The 17,995-nt window shown below is 39.9% G+C and overlaps 1 protein-coding gene across 13 annotated transcripts in view; it reads left to right on the plus strand.

Moving 5' to 3' along the window:
• The first annotated feature begins 894 nt into the window (after positions 1–894).
• The window catches only part of SETD5 (SET domain containing 5), an 85,140-nt gene continuing 68,039 nt past the window's right edge, over positions 895–17,995 (plus strand). For 5 of the 13 annotated variants that reach the window (XM_080675769.1, XM_080675756.1, XM_080675759.1 and 2 more), the window contains exon 1: positions 895–1,252. The gene's annotated coding sequence lies outside the window, so the exon portion shown is untranslated. The remainder of the gene's footprint in view (positions 1,253–17,995) is intronic. The other 8 variants (XM_080675757.1, XM_080675764.1, XM_080675753.1 and 5 more) reach the window with 5 other exon arrangements.

A 17,995-nucleotide genomic window follows, 5' to 3' on the forward strand; every position in this document is an offset into this window, starting at 1 on the left:
TGCGGCGCTGGGCCTCTCGAGGAACGTACCAACGACCGCCACCCCCGCCGACCCGCGCAGTGGTTTCGCTCAGTTGGGACCCGCGCCAATAGTAAGGGGCCATTCCCCGGATTCAGCAACCAATCAGATGTGGAGGTCAGACAGGCGGCGGGTAAACCGACTCCCCTGAAGGGGAGGGTGGCGGGACGCCCGCGCAGGAGCCACTTTCACTGACCCTCCTCCCCGCCCCCGGCACACACCCCACGTTAGGCCGACCGCGCCCGTAAGTCCAACTCTCCCCACCTACCTACCCACCCACCCAACCCAGAGAGCAATGCGAGACTCCCTAGGCGGCTGCGCAATCCCGAGCCTGTAACTGACAGACCCTTTACTCCAACCAGAACACGCCATTTGTGTTTTCACACACGGCGGGAGACGCGGCGGCCAATCAGTGGCAAGAGCTGAGCCGACAGCGCTCCTCCCTTTGCAGTAGCAATGGCTCCGTCCGGATTCGAGCCTTTTCCACTCCTCCCTCCCCCTCTGGTGGCCGCCGGGCGGGCCGCATTCCTGCCTGCCTCTCACCTCCTCTTTTCCTTCCAGCGTAACAAACATTATATGCCCGAGTTCCCGCGGGAGAAGGCAACCCCCAAGTACCAGTCAGAACCCCTTAGCCACCCGTTTCCCCCACCGTGTCCACCGGTCTCCCTCCCACCAGAGTCCCGCTCCCCTACCTAGCCGAGGCTCTCTGAGGAGCCGGAGCTCAGAGCACAGCCTCTTCTCTAGGCGGCCCCGGCGGCTTCCGCTGATTGGCAACAAGTTGGCCAATGGGTGTGGGGCGGTGGGCGGAGAGGCCAATGGCGCGGCGGGAGGGGGCGTGTCCCAGGTGCCCCTGGCGCCGGCGCTGGTAATCCCCGTGCGGTCAGTGGCGTTTCCGCTCGGGCAGCGGCTGAGTGAGCTGCTGCTGCCGCCGCCGCCGCCGCCGCCGCAGCCGACGGGGGAGGGGCGGCCGCCGCCCGCTTGCGCTCAGAGACTCACGCAGCCCCAGTCCCGCCAGTCCGCCAACATTGTAGTGCCGCCCCCCCTTCCTGTGGCCCTTCCCCCACCCGCCTTTGCTCGCTCCGCCTTTCTGCCCCCACCCCCACCTCACGGGCAAGGGCCATTCCCGGCCAGGAAACGCCGTGGCGCCGCGTTGGGCCTAACTCGAGTCCTCCTGCCTCCCGGGAGTGCCGTGCGCCGCAGCCCGGGCCCAGGCCCCGGCAGCGCCTGGGACAAGGTAAGGGTCCGACAGAAAAGAGGGACCTACCCTCACACCGGGCCCCGGGGGAGGGAAGGGTCACCTCCTCCGTCTCCCCGCGCTCGCTTTCGGGACTCGGGCCTGGCCCTCTCCAGGCTCTTAGCAGGAGGATGCTGCCCCTTCTCATCCCCCTCGTCACCCCCCTATACACCATTGCATTCCTCTTTTCCAGGGAGAGAGATCCCCTTCGTAATCTAGTCGACCCCACTACCCTTTTCATGTCTTTCCTGGGTCAGGACGCTTCCCCTCCCCCAACGTCTCTTCACCCCTTTTCCTGGGAACTGCCTAGTCCACGTTTACCTTTGATTTGAGGCTAGGCCCTTCGCTATCCTCTTAAAATACACAGGCATACTTTTTTTCCCCTCCCCAAATCCCCACCCCAACAACCCCGGTTCGCGCGGCCTGGTGACAACTCTGATCGTTCTGGGGGCCTCTGTCTCTTCATAATGTTCCTGGACGCCTTTCCTCTCGTTCTCGGGTCCCAACCCAGATGATTGCTTCCTTTCCCATACTAAAGACATTACCTTCGCCAGCCCCACTCACATTTTGGGGTTCTCAGTGGCTTCTGCCCCAGTATCTCCGAAATAGTCCTATTATTGAATTTGTAGGGTTTGAGCTTGGAGTTGAGCCAGACTGTGTCGTTCTCCCAGCCTTGGGCGTGGAGAGTGATCATTTGAGAAGGTCTTTAAAGGCAGAAAAATTTACCCTTTATGAATCCCCATTCCCCCTGCGTGGAAGCTAAGGGATGCGAAGTGAATGACGGTGAGAAAAAGCCCTGGTTTTTAAGTAGGTGAATCGCGTGAGAGGGAAAGTTTAACTGTTGGGAAAACCCCCCTCTATGCTAATTTATTCTATAGAGTTCTTTTGCTTCTCACTTCTTAGGAATAACTGATCTTTCCCTTGGATACTGATGCTGCAGCCAGCTCTGCTGGTCTGGGTTAGGGGTGCATGTTTGACCTGCATTTTCTGCTTTCTCATGTTACTTGTGCAATGTGTTCACCAGTAACTCGTTTCGAGCCCAGATCTCGGGGTTCCATTGAGCTTTGTCTATATTTTAGTTCATTTCTCCCTTTTTCTCCCTTGCTCATAGTACTGAAAGAATCCCCAGGTTCTCTGCTAATGTCTTTCATCATTTGACTAAAGGAGTTGCTTATAAATGACTTGTAACCAAGACAATACTTAGACTTTTTTGTTGGGCAGATCCAACAAAAAAACTTTTGGTTGGGTGAGATCCAGCTGAGTTAAGCATTTATGAGCTTTTCAGGAGAATGTTTGTGTACCCCCTATTTGGGAAAATTTCTTGGTGGTTAATTTTATATCACTAATGCTTTTAGAGCACTCATGAAAAAAGTTGTAAGTTGTAATTTTAGATGTGTGGAATCTGAGCTAGGACTAAAGCAAAGAATATTCACATATTCTGGGCCTCTTGAAGAACACAGGAAATTTTTTTTATTGGATTTCTTCCAGTTTTCTCAGGAGGATCATTCGTTTTCTTCTATAGCCAAAAATTCTGGTCAGTTATGGGATTAGAGTTTTTAAGGTTTACTCAGACTGTCATGAAGATTCAGAAATGAATTATGTCCTTTGGTAGGGCATGACACAATTCTCTGTCTCTAGCTGCAAATTTAAATTTGACTGTAAAGAGAGTCCTTGGAAAATTGGCCTTTTAAAGACTAAAGCTTAATCTTCACTCCCAAATTGCTGGCTTAATTAAAATGGTTATCTGGAATTTGGTAAATACTGGTTTTTCTAATAAAAGGCCCTTAGTTTAAAACTAAAAGGACCTTAGGATTGTTTCTAAAAGCATAATTCCAGCTCTTCTGGCATAGAGCATTGGTCCAAAAAAAAAAGTGTGTAAGGAGTGGGGGTGGGGTAAGGAAAAGGTTGTTCTTTGGGTTGGATCACAGGACTGAGTATACAAGGCAGCAGCAGCTGCTGGCTCTGGAACTCTGGTTGCTACGTGAGAAGCTTGAGTAGTGCTGGCTGCCGTCTCCAGGGAAGGACAGCAGTGCAGCGTCCATTAATGCTGTTGGCTGCAGGGAGCTACACTTAGGCAATAGCTGCTTCAGGACGAAGAAGAAACCTTGCTTTCCTGGGAATTTTCATTGCTGAGCTGGTTTGCATTTTATTGGTGGGGAGATGAGAATTCATAACCTTCTACCCATTTATGGATATCAGCAGCATCTGAAAACTGGATCATAGAATTTTTCTTTTTGTTTGGTTTTTGGGGTTATTTTTGGCAGATTTTTGCTTTTTGTCTGTAGATTTGTGCTTGAATAGTACTGAAAGTTTCACTAGAGTTTTAATATTTCAGTCCATTTCATATTTTGTTGTGTGTCTTTCATTTGTTAGGCCATATTTACCTTATTGAATAGATGTTTTGTAAACATTTTACTAAATTTGGAATCTTAAACTCTAAAAAGAAGCGCCCTTTTCAGAATGGCTTGTAAATATAAATTTCAGAAGTATTCTCTTAATTTCTGTATCAGTAATAGAATTCTGCAAATTGAATTATTTCTTTGGAGTTTGACCTATAAAATGAATTCATTATATGCGTGTTGGATGTAATCTTCTAAGACCACAAGGATGTATGTTTGGCCGTGATCCATCTGAAACATAGGACAAACCAGAAAGAATATTCAGAAATCAAATAAATAGTGTACAGGATACTTGAGAAGATGGCCTCTTATGTGGTTTCCCCTCCCCCACAGCTCCTGCACATTAGGAAAATCTTTGATTAAACAGAACAGTTTATTGAGTATGGAAGTACTTGAAGGAGAGGCACCATCCAAATATACCACCAATTTTATACAGTACTTAACAGATGGGTTGTCTCTTCCCCACCCCACAAGGCGCTTGCATGCTATATTTTTCCCCCTCAGAATTTTGTATGTTTAGCTTTGTGTAAATGTACTTAAATCTATAATGTATAGCATGACTGTGGCATTTGTGGCAGGGAACCAAAAGAACGGAAATGAGTTGTGTCATTCACAAATGTGGCTTGCGTTGTCTCAGTGATACACACTGACTAATGAAACGGGACCTTTCATGGATAATATTTTTAGGTGGTTTTAATCTTATCACTATCATATACAAAAGATGCCATATCAGGTAAATATGGTTTCACTCATGGTGGTTATTTAACATTGTAGATATGTTTTTTAGCTTAAGTTATATGTTAAAGTTACCTTATAAAATAATCACTTTTTTCACTTGTGTTTTCTGTTGTTTGGAATCCATTGTGATTTTGATGTGATTGTTTTCTGAAAGATCATAGAGGCCTTTTTCATAGGATTTATTTAATCAGTATGCTTGAAAATTTTTATATCTTCTGATACTGTTTTATGTCCAGGAACTTACATGCTTTCTGAAGTTATTCTGGCCTTTCTGGGGGAGAATGGTTATTTAATTTTGCCTTTGGATAGGAAAATAACATAGGGCAAAATGCAGATGTTCAGACAACCACTTTTATTTTGTCCTCTTCGTATTGAAATTACTTATGAAACATTAGGCCATAGTTAAGGATAGTCCGTGGTTATTAGGTACATATTATCAATGAGAAATTGGGTCATGAATAGAATATAATTTTCTTATAACTTCTAGTTCCACTCTGATGATTTGTCAGTTTAATTTGAAATTTTGTTTATAAAATTTGTTTCAGGTATTGGAAACTAAAGCTTCATAGGAATATTTTAAGACAAAACTTACTCTGACTGCAAAATATGTGAGATAATGTATATTTTAATAAAATGATTGCTATTTGTAATTTTATGTAAAACATTCGTTTAGGGGCTTAAAAAGTATGATAGACAGTAAGTGGTACCTTTTTTTACAGCTAAAAATTCAAAAATACGTGGTAAAATGGCATTTTTAACCTTTCATTTGATGCAGTGATTGATTTCCCTTGTGAAGATTTAGGGAAATTCATGAAAGATGAGAGAATATAATTTTTTCACTCATCAATACATATTTTGTTAAACCAGAGTCTTGTGAAAAGTATCCTGTTGTATATTTGTCTAAATCGAGTAAAAGATACCCAGTAACTTGGGGGAGGGAGAAGCTGTTAGAAAACATCACTTTAGAGAATTCTCTTATTCTGACTAAATATATTCAGACTCTTTAACACTTTATGAAGCAAATTTGAAATATAACAAAGGAACAATGAAGCTAAATCTCAGTCTACTTTATACTAGCCCTCACTGAGCAAGGAAATTGTAATCCCATCCTGCCTCTCAGTTTTTGCACCATATTGATTTTGTTTGGTGAATACCTCAGGGAGAAATGTAAGGATCACATTAACTATCTTTGATATAAAGACAGGGGAAAGGAATTTTCTGCTTATTGGAATAAGATCTTACTATTTTTTAAAAACTAAGGTTATTTGGCCAGTTTTGCCTCATGCATTCGACTGTTGGTTTGGTCTGACTGCTTCTCTTCTGTGCTCTTCCTTTCTTCATAGCATGAGAATTCTCAGAGTTTTGATGGCAAACTAAAGTAATAAGAATCGTTTTCTTAGTCATGTTAGTTATGTATATACACCCAGAGCTGGAAATACTCCTTGACCTATGTTATGAATCACACAAAAAGCAAAGGACATAGGAATTTTTACAGAATTTGTTTCTATCTGGGAAATCAAGTTTTTGTTGTGCTACCTAATTGAGGGAAAATGCCAAATTCCTAGCTGCTCTGTTTTAAAAAAAGATGAAAACATGGGAGGAGCCCGAGACCTCTGCATCAGGATTTGGTCTGAGTAGAAAGGAAGATTTTTGTTTCAAATTGCCAGCTGCTTATGTCATACTGACTCCCTTATTATGCCTTTAGTTGGCCTGTCAATATGGCCAAACAGCTAGATAAGTGTGGGGCAGGACAAAGGGCTCTTTGCACAGCAGGGAGGCAATGTTGGTGGGGGAGGGGTGGGAGGTAGGAAAGACAGGAGGAGGAGGTTCTTTTCCCTGGGAGATTATTCACTTTGGCATACAATTAAAGAAATCATTTGTATTTCCTACTGAAGCATTGAATTTGTGCCAACCTTATACTGTTAACCTGAAATTTAGTATATCCCTGAATATATGGTAGGGACCCATTCTCTCCTCCAAGGAAAAAAAAAAATTAAAGCTTTGTGTAGATGAAAAGAAAATAAATTCCATGCACTCCACTCCTAAATACAAGTCACTTCCTGAGTAGAGCAGTTCTGGAGCCTCTAGAGCAGAATTCTCATTTAAGAAATGGAAAAGGATATTATAGCTGAATAAAACTTAAATTTTAACATATACATTGTCTTTATTTGAGTTGGAATTAGACCAAAATAGGTAAAATAATTTGTTTCCCTTTGTAAAATAGTTGCATATCGTTAACTCCAGTCTTATAAATGTAATATAGAGAACACCCAGCATTTACATGTTGGCTTGCCATCCTGTACAATGCTAACTGAAGAAAGGCTACTTACTGTTTCAGTCTTGCCCTGCTTCCTGAAGAACCTGATATTCCCCAGAGATTTTCCTTCCCCCGCTTTTATGGTGTTGGCACTACCTTGTTTGATACATCTATGCTTAATTCCCAACTAAAAGTGTGGTGGTTGCATCCATGTTATTAGAGTTAATATGAATCTTAGAGTTGGAAGAGATCTGTGGGTTATCTGGCACTTTAAGCAAAATATAATGAAATATTCAAAGTTTGGGCCCAATTGAAGTTTTCATTAATATGTTAAAAGCCTCGGTGTCCTGAACAGTATTTTTAGTTACTTTTTTTAAAATATATTTTATTGATTTTTTTACAGAGAGAAAGAGAGAGGGATAGAGAGTTAGAAACATCGATCAGCTGCCTTCTGCACACCCCCTATTGGGGATGTGCCCACAACCAAGGTACATGCCCTTGACCGGAATCGAACCTGGGACCTTTCAGTCCGCAGGCCGACACTCTATCCACTGAGCCAAACCGGTTAGGGCTTTAGTTACTTTTAAAATAAATGTCGATACTAGTACATGTGTATTAGTTGTGGGGTGTTTTGTTTTTTTTTTTTTTTTACAAAAGTATTAAAGAATTGCATTCATAGAAAAATTAGATAGCAATTATTTGGATTGCAAAAGGATTCCTCCTTAATAAAGGAGTATATGCTGAATTTCTTTTAAATGCTTAATATATTTTAAGAGAATTTGATGTTTAGAAATAATTGGTCAGAACTCAGTTTTCCAAGAGTACATCTGTTGCTCAAATTAAGATGCCACCTGTATTGCAGTGTTAGTAAACTAGCCTTAAAGTTTTCCCTTCTATCCAGACCGCAGGAGACTAACTGTAAGGACACTGCAATGCTAATTTTTACTTATGGATCCAGAGACTGTGACTGTTAGCAAAGAAGAGGTGTTTGTTTTAACTTAATAGAGTAACTAAAAACTGCCGTTAATGCACATTATAATATTAAGCAAGCCTGACCAAACTTTGTGTCTTTTCTCTCTGTAAAAGAAAGATACATGTGTTACCTACTTAACTTTAAATTTCTGTGTGTATTGGTCTTGACAGCAATGACATAATATTTTGTCTGAAAATGGATATTTGAGTGACTTAATTATGATTGTCATTTAGAACTTTTTTATCAGTAAAATAGCAACAATGTTAACATGAGATTTAGTAGGCTATATTTTCTATCACTATAGAAATTTAAGGTAGTTAGTTGTTCCTTCTGTTAATAAAGATTCATTCACATGGATTTTTTTCATAGATTTGTGGGACTAAAATAGAAGCCATCTAGTTCAAACCCTGACCTCTGTTCCAGACAGTTTTCTCTACATGTATTAAGACCCACATTGCTTGCTCTGAGGAAAACATTGTCTCTGCACACATACACATACCCAACTTCCCAGATGTCTTCATTGTGGCTTCTACTGCTCCTGTTACTTGAATCTTGCCAGAGGACCTAAAAAGTTCCTGGCAAAAGTATGGTGGGGAGGGTGGCACATTTTGATCCCAAAGGTATTGATAACTGCTTTGGCTCCCCAAACAGCTAATCTCATTTTCAATAAAACCCAGCCAGCAGTAGGCTATAATGGAGGTAAAATGTAGCACTGTACCTCATCTTGCCATTGCAGCTGCTCCACCTGATTTCCTGCTATTATTACCCCACAATGCTTCTCCCCAGCAAAAAAGAAACTAGGACAAAAGGGGAAAATTGGATGGTTTAATACGATTTTTACTATGATTATGGATTTTTTTATATGTACTTAAATATGAAGTTCATTTGTCCTGTTCTTAAAAATCAGTAGTGAAAGAGACTTTGTAACTTCAGTGTCTTCTACTTTCTTGATAAACCATTTCAGATTCTTAGCTTTATGAAAAAAAAATGGTTAATTTTCATTGGCTGTTCACACAGTTGTTATTACTGCCAAATGCCACTACATTATTATTATTGGCTTGAAGGGAGAGACTCTCTTCTGTAGTTTGTATTGAGAATTACTAATTTGTGTAATTCAGATTTATAACTAAAATAATGTTAAAAATTAAACCTTCATTTATGCTTATCTCTATTGCAGTGGAGGCGAAATTGTTAGAATATAAATTTTTCATTCTTTTGAGTTCTTTCTTCAGCTGCATAATTAATGTTCTTCAGATCTTCTTTTTCCCATACCACCACTCCCCCCCAAAAAAAATAAAACACCAAAAAATTTCATTTTTATCATTTTTACTGTTGCCTTTGGCCACTGAGATTTTCTCCTTCCCACTCCTGAAATGTGAAGACTCATAAAATACAGGAATCTAATAATGTGTGCATTGCTGAGTATAGTAAGAGGATTATTTCATAATTCTTAGAAATTATTATCTGAATAGGCTGTTTCAGTATCATGTTAGCATATTTAATAATGTTGGCATGTTAATATATGTCCAAGATGTATCTCATTGTTTTAGATTTGCACCCATTGTTTGTCGTTTTTATATGAGGTTGTTTCTTTTCTGCGTCCCTACCCCCCCCCCCACCCCACACACACACACACACACACCCTCGTGTTAATGGTTTTGTCTTTTTGTCCTGTTGTGATCTTTGGCCTGTGTTGAAAAATTCTATCTCCTCCCACCAACTTCTGCATGCCACAGCACATATAGTTTTTGCTCTCGCGGCTTTGTGAAGGAGGATGATCTGTAGTTAATAATCAACTGTTTGGTATCCAAGGACGGTTTTATTTATGAAGAAGAACCTGGAAGGACCTGTTGGCAGTTATACTGCCTCTGCATTTATGGTACCTTTTTCTTTATTAATGTAGAGCCATTGAGAGTTAACTTGTTTTAATAAGAGAAACTAGACAGAAAGGGAAGAGCCACAGTTAGAACTGATTATTTAAAAAATAAATGGTGCCGAAACTGGTTTGGCTCAGTGGATAGAGCGTCGGCCTGCGGACTGAAGGGTCCCGGGTTCGATTCCGGTCAAGGGTATGTACCTTGGTTGCGGGCACATCCCCAGTGGGAGGTGTGCAGGAGGCAGCTGATCGATGTTTCTCTCTCATTGATGTTTCTAACTCTCTATCCCTCTCCTTTTCTCTCTGTAAAATATCAATAAAATATATTTTAAAAAAATAAAAAAATAAAATAAAATAAATGGTTATTATGATTACATTTGGGATAGAAACTTGGGCCCATTTTTTAAAACTTTATTTTAGTTCTAAAGACAAAAGAGTTTAAACTCTTAAAATAGAACAAAGAAGGATTGTTTCTGCAGTATGATTGATTGCATGCTCAGTATAGCATTAGATTATTGCATGAATGCATAAATTTTTATTTTCTCAGTTTCTGTGGCGCAAACTACTATAGCCATGCAAGTTAAATAAATGTTTTTTGCCCCAACCTGAAAAATATTAGGTGGAATTATTTTAAAAAATAACAGATCTGAGGAAAATGTAGAAGCTAGTCCCAATTTTTTTTTTAATCCTCACCTGAGAATATGTTCAGAGGCAGGGGGAGAGAGGCCAGTGGCCTTGATGTGAGAGAAGCCTCTAGTACACACCCTGACTGGGGATAGAACCTGCAACCTTTTGGTGTACAGAGTGACACTCCAACTGAGCCACCTGGCCAGGGCATTAGTCCAAATTTTTGAAGTCCCCTTTTATTTTTGTTATTGCTAGATAATTTTAGTTTTATTTATGGCAATTAGAACTTTAATGTCATAGATGAGTAATAGAACAAAATAAGGGTAGATTGACATGATGCCAATGCATATTGTAGGATGAGGCTAACATTGTACCAAATTGTTGATATTTAGGCTACTTTTATTTTAAAAGTTTAACTTTTTGTTAATCCTTGCCCAAGGATATTTTTCCCATTGATTTTTAGAGAGAGTGGGTGGGGTGCCTTCCACCCCCACTTCCCTCGGGGTGCCAGGGATTGAACCCACAACCTAGGTACATGCCCTTGACTGGGCAATTATGACCAGGGCAAAAGTTTTTAAACTTATAAAGTGGCATAAAGTACTCACAATTGAACAGGTAGTTACCTTATTGATGGCACATTATATAAACAGTAATTTAAAATATTTACTAAAAATCCAAAAAATGAAAATTGTGCTGACATATCATATATGGAGTTCTGAAGTTACTGTAGCCATACCACTTAGACCAAATAGGTAATAATGCCAGTGCTTCTTTCTTTGGAGCCTAGGCTGGTTGGCCTGACCCAGATGTTTTTACCTCACTCTTCCTTACTTAATCCCTAGGCTATTAGGATTTGAAGTGTTGCTAGGAATAAAGTATCCGTTCATAAATTGAATAGGAATCTGACTGGGCCTGTGGGAAGACATGTATTTTTAGAGAAGGAAGGTTCTGGGTTAGTGTAACTTTCCACTTATAGTTTATCATGAAAGGGAATTGCTGGAAGTTTGCAGAGTACATTGAGCGATAATAAGATACAAAATAGCTATGTACCAGTCAAGAGACAAAAAGTTTTTTTATGTAGAATACCTTAGTTTTTCTGAAAACTTAATATTAGGAATGTGTTCCTGTGGAAAGTAGTTACCCAAAGGATTGTGTTGAATATCTTTTGTGAAAATGATTTTAAAATTGAATATTTTACAGATAGAGCCATCTGTCTTGGTTTCCCTGGGACAACCCTGGTTTATGCCTACTGAATAATTAGTAATGGCATTTCTTTCTCAAAAATGTCCCAATTTGGACCATAAATTATATGCTCGGTCTAATTACAGAAGATCATGAGTCTTATTGTCACTACATAGCAATCCATTTATTTGTCTTTTATATAGTTGTTCTGATTCTCTCTACAAGGATTTATCTTTTGTCTTCTCTGAACCCCCCTTTTTTACATGAGTGATTTTTAGGATGCCTTTTTCTTTTCCTTATAGTTGGTAAGGGAGGGGATAGATATATATTTGATTAATTTTTTTTTATTATGAAAAAGTCCAAATACAACAAAATAAACCAAGGTAAGGTCCATACATTGCACTTGGTTGATAAATTTGAGTCTTTCTAATTTATAAGTTCTCTCACTCTCATTTTCATATAATATAATATACTTATTAAAAGAATTTATTATATTGTAAAGTTCCTACTCTTCGGATGTTGGAGGTTGCATGTACATGGTGTCACTTAACATCTATCTATATAAAACCCTAATATGCAAATAGACTGAACGGCAGAACAACCGGTTGCTATGACGTGTGCTAACCACCAGGGGGCATGCATGGAACTTGGCAGGCATCATCAGCAGGCAGCAGAGCACGCAACATAGAGGGTATTGGCCGTGGCGGGATAGTGGAGCAGGGGCGCCAGACCAAGGCAGGGCGCCGGTCACTGTCATCGGGGCAAGCCTCTGATGATTACTGAAAATTCTTTGCTCCTGTGCGCTGTGGTCCCGCCCAGTGCTCGCACCTACTGCCGGTCCCACTTACACTCACTGCCAGCACGGAAGCCATCACTTGCACCCACTGCTGCCCCTGATAGCCCCTCAGGGCTTCTCCACCTCCCCCTGCTCCTAAAGGGCAATTGGGGCCAGTAGCCACCTCTTTCACCCCCTGCCGGCGCCGGCGCTGGCTCCGCTCGCACCCACTGCTGGTGCTGGCCCCAATCGCTCCCTGCTGTCAGCGGGTGTTAGCGGGGACAGCACCGTCAGCAGGTGGGAGGGGCGGCGGCGGGAGCAGGGCTGCCAGCAAATGGGGGACCGGGGCTGTGGCAGGAGGGGCTGGGCGGGGGCGTGGAGGATGGGCTGAGAATACTCCTGTGCCCACCGCAACCTCGCAGCCCACAGTTCCTTTCAAGGTGCACAAATTCGTGCACTGGCCCCTAGTATTCTATAAGATGACAACCCACACACATATTTCATGTGAATAGTGATTAGATCAATTGCAAGTATACTTTTATAAGAATACTATGTACTTCCTTGAGAGTTACCTAATACCTACTTGTCTATGTGATGTTAAGCAGCTGTTGATATTTATTGCCTAGATCAGCTATTCTTAAGCAGTACACTCTAAAAAATTGGAGGCCCCAAAGACCTTTTGTTTTTTGTGGGTTATATCAAGATTTACCAGATTTAAAACTGAGGGGGGAAAAATCTTAGTTATCAGTTGATTTTAAAATAACAGTAACAAATCCTGCTAACCTAAGTAACATGATTTTTGTGGGAAATACCTAATTTTTTTAAGTGGCATTGCTTTCCATTTTTGCAAATCTCCTTAGTATCTTTCTGGCTTAATAGAAGACAACAGTTTTCTCACAGATCCTTCTGCATTTAATTTGTGTTTGTTTTGGTTGAAGAATATGAAGATAATTTGTTCTCACACAGATAAGTAGTTGAAAGGGGAAAGACCTCCCATATTCCCTGAAAGAATCTGGGGAACTTCAGGAGTTCTAAAAACACAGTTTGAGAACAACAGGCCCAGATTATTTCCATTACTAGAGGTGCAGTGCACAAAATTCATGCATGGGTAGGGTCCCTGGGCCTGGCTGGCAAGCAGGGCCAATCTGTGGGGCAACCAGCAGGGTGATGGGGGGGGCCCTGCTGGCACCCACCTTGGCCAGCCTGGCACTGCCCACTCGCTGGCACCGCCCCCTGCCACCACCGCCAGTTGCCTCCCTCTGAGGGGCGATTGGGGGGGGCCCAGAATGGCAGTCATTCTGCCATTCAGTCAATTTGCATATTATGCTTTTATTGTATAGGATGATTGTGAAGTAGTGATATTTTATCACCACTTCATTGTTTTCTGTAATTATTTGCTTACCCCAAGATGCAGTTTGAATACGAAAGGCAAGATTGGTGCCTGTTTTTCCCCTTACTTGTTTTCTAAACGTTTGGTGACCTAGCAACCTCCAAAGGTCATCAATGAAGTGTTATTATTGTATACTTTTTTTTTTTAATCCTTATCCGAGGATATATTTTCATAGATTTTAAAGAGAGAGGAAGAGAGAAGGAGAGAGAGAGAAACAGAGAAACAGAAACAGAGAAACATTGATTGGTTGCTTCCCATGTGCACCTGATCAGAAATCACACCTGCAACCTTTTGGTGTATGCAATGATACTCCAACCAAGCCATACCAGCCAGGCCATTATTGTGTATTTGTGGTTTTAAATATATTTATGTGTTTCAGTCCCTTGTAATAATTATTTTTGACATTCAAATTGTCCCACAATTGGCCCTTGACTCTTAACGCATTGGGTGCGGACTAGTACTTTTTTTGTTTTTGTTTTTATTTTTCCGGACCAGTAGTTTTATTGCTAGCTTTACTCAGTGGCCAGATAAGTTTCTATTGAACGAGTACAAAAAATGTTTTACATAAATGTTAAAGGCACACTTTAAAATTAAATATCCATTACATTTTGAAGTTATTTGTTACATGTTCTTATAAACTAATATCTTTTTAAAGTATGATACTTTGTAAAACACTGTGTAATATGAATCGAGAATGCGCATGATCATCCGCAATGTGTTAAGTCCTTTTTCCTCATTCTCAATCAGTTCCTGGCTTTTTTTTTTTTTTTTTTTTTTTTTTTTTTTTAAGTTGGTTCTTTGCTTTCTCATATGACAAGATGTTCCATTGCTCTTGGTTTGGTCCTTGTTTCTAGACCTTTTCAGTGGACAGAACTAAAAAGTGGTTTCTTTTCTGCCCTCTTTGTTTCTTTTTTAAAATCTCAGTTGTTGGTGTTTGATAGCTTTTATTTTTAATTCAGTACTATATGATATTTAAATAATCCTAAACTTTCCCCACACCCAAAATTCCAATTTTTGCTAACATCAATGTAATTACTCTTTGATTTATCCCACAATACATAGAAAACAATTTTAGAATCTCAGAACAGTATGATACTGGAAAGTGGAGTTGTTTGTTTTTGACCTTAGGATATGTCCCTCTAAAAAATATGGTCAGATTACAGTGTTTTAAAATCACTTGGAATAGTTCTCTATGTGGTTATGCCACCAACTTGATACATAGTGAGGTTAAATTTTTTTAGTCATATCAGATTTTTCAGGGACTGCTTTTTGTTTTATAATTACATAAAATGTGGTTACTAAGTGAAATTTATATCTGTATACAGAGAAATCTGACTTCTAGTCTTTTCCACCCTGTCCCTATATTAAGATTTAACAGATTATTCATGATTAAAGTGTTTCCTTTTTTATCCTGGTACTTTTATTGTAACAGAAGAACCATTTAAGTTAGTTCATTTACTAAAAGTATCTGCTTCTCGATTTTTCAGTAACTAATAAGTATTTTTAGGCCATGGAAGAGGAACACTGACTTTTCTGTTTTTTTTCTGGTGACCACAATTTCTTGCCTTAATATAAACAGTCAAGATACGAAACTTCCTTATCTCTTTTGAAATGCTAGATAATTTTCCATTTATCTCTGATGATTTCAGACACTTAAATCTAACACTTGGGACACTGGTTCTACTTGTAATAGAAAGTTGTCATCATTTAACATTTCTTGAATGAATAAAATTCAAGAAACTTAAATCTGAAATTTAGATATTATCTTAGAATGTAATCTACTTTTTAAAGTTCAGAGTGCTTGATTTTGTAAGTTTTAAATTAAATCTGAAACCTGTTTAATATTAAGTCTATTTTATTCTAGTAGCTGAAAGAAGTTGCAGTATCATATATGTTCAGCAATATATGTCACATTCTAATATATATATTATAGGCTAAAAACTATTAAATCGGGCTATTCATATGGTGAATCAGTTGGATTCAAATTTTAGTTTGCAGTTTTCTTATTCTGGCCTTGGCACGTTTCTTAGCTTTGGTGAGTTTAATTCTTTGGCAAGTTTAATTCTTTGGCTAAGTAGGAATATTACCTTCCTCATAAAGATGATGTGGGCATCACATGAACTAATGGCTATAAAGTGATTGAGGGAACAGTGGTTGCTACAAAATAAGCATCCAATAAGTGTGAGCTTTTATTTGAAAATGATTATTATTACAAAATGTTGATCAATTCTTTAAACTCTATATGCACCTTAGGATAAGTAGTGCTTATTACATGCTGTAAATACAGCACCTCATTTTCATGACTTCATTAGTTATATGAAAAGAACCAACTGTTAACAAAAGAATAATCAGGGTCTAACTAAAATTTGAGGCTTCTGGCTTTACAATGTGCCAGTGCTTACCATATAAATATAATCACATTAAAAAGACTTAATAGATAAGGGAGCTTTAAGGAAACATTTTCTTACCATCAGGTTGCTCATTAGTTCAGGTGTTTTGGTTTGTTTGCTTGTCTTAGCTTTATTGAGGTACTAGTGGCCCAGTGCACGAAATTCATGCACAGGGGGAGGGTTGTCCCTCAGCCTGGCCTGCACCCTCTCCAATCCGGGATCGGGCCTAAACCGGCAGTCGGACATCCCTCTAGCAATCCGGGACCACTGGCTCCTAACTGCTCACCTGCCTGCCTTCCTGATCGCCCCTAACCACTCTGCCTGCCAGCCTGATCACTCCCAACTTCCCCCCTTGCCAGCCTGCTTGCCCCCAACTGCCCCCCCCCTCCAGCCTGATCACCCCCAACTGCCCTCCCCTCCTGGCCTGATTGCCCCTAACTGCCTCTGCCCCGCCACCATGGCTTTGTCCAGAAGGTCTCCTGGTCTAATTAGCATATTACCCTTTTATTAGTACAGATAATTGAAAAATAAAATTGTAATATATTTACAGTGTTCAACATGATGATTTGATATACATATACGTTGTGAAAGGATTCCAGCAAGTAAGTTAATTAGCCCATAAATCCTTTACATTTGTACCCTTTCTTGGGTGTAGGGGTGAGAATCTTTAAGTTCTAATCTCTTGGCAAATTTCAGTCATACAGTACTAGTACATGCAGTATTAATTATCAACCAGAGCAGGGGTGGGGAACCTTTTTTCTGCCAAGGGCCATTTTGATATTTATAACATCACTTGTGGGCCATACAAAATTATCAGCTTAAAAATTAGCCTGCCATATTTTGTCAAACTCACCCCTAATGCCTTGGCAGCTCCAGGCCCAATGATACTGCAGGCCTTATACAACCCAAGGGCCAGACGTTCCCCAACCCCTCAACTAGAGTCACCATGTTATACATTAGATCCCCAGACCTTATTGGTTTTTATAACTGAAAGTTTGTACCCTTCTACTAACCTTTCCTCATTTCTCCTTCAGCCCCTGGCAAACATAATTCTACTCTCTGTTTCTATAGTAGTAAATTTGATTTTTTTTTTTAAACGATTCCACATATAAGTGATATCATGCAGTATTTGTCTTTCTCTGTCAGGCTTACTTTATTTAGCATAATGCCCTCGGGGTTCATCCATGTTGTCGCATGGTGGAATTTCCTTGTTTTTATGGCTGAATAATATTTTGTTGTAGGTAAATAGCTAGATATAACATTTTCTTTTGACAGATACTTAAGTTGTTTCCATACCCCAGCTATTGTGAATAGTGCTGCAGTGAGCATGGGAGTACAGGTGTTTCCCTTCCAGATGGTGATTTTCCCCCTTTTGGATATATTCCCCAAAGTGGAATTGCTGGATCATATGGTAGTTCTATTTTTAATTTCTTGAGGAACCTCCATACTGTTTTTCAGTGACTGTACCAGTTCCATTCCCACCAACAGTGTACAAGGGTTCTCTTGTATCCACAAACTCACTAGCATTTATTATCTCTTTTTGGTGATAACACAGAATATTTTTCCATTCATTTGTGTCTTCAATTCCTTTCATCAATGTTTTTATTGTTTCACTGTACAGATCTTTCATTTCCTTGGTTAAATATATTCCTAAATATTTTCTTCTTTTTGGTGCTATTGTAAATGAGATTGTTTTCTTTATTATTCTTTCCTGTAGTTCTCTGTTAGTGTATAAAATGCAACTGGTTTTTGTTTATTGATTTTCTATCCGGCACTTTTACTGAATTTTTTTAGTCTGTTTTTTTGGAGGAGCCTTCAGAGTTTTCTAGATGTAGTGCCATGTCATCTGCAAACAGAGAATTTTATTCTTTCTGATTTGGAGGTCTTTTGTTTTTCTTGCTAATTGCTCTGGGATTTTCAGTACTATTTGAATAAAAATGGAAAGAGTGTGCATCATATTCTTGTTCCTGGTCTTAAAACGAAAGCTTTCAGCTATCCACCATTGAGTATGATGTTAGCTGTGTGTTTGTTCTATTATGTTGAGGTGCATTCCATCTATATGCAATTTGTTGAGTGTTTTTGAAAAAATGTTGAATTTTGTCAAATACATTTTCTGCATCTATTTGGTTTTCATTC

This window comes from Plecotus auritus (assembly GCF_963455305.1).
Source record: "Plecotus auritus genome assembly, chromosome: 6".
NCBI lineage: Eukaryota > Metazoa > Chordata > Mammalia > Chiroptera > Vespertilionidae > Plecotus > Plecotus auritus.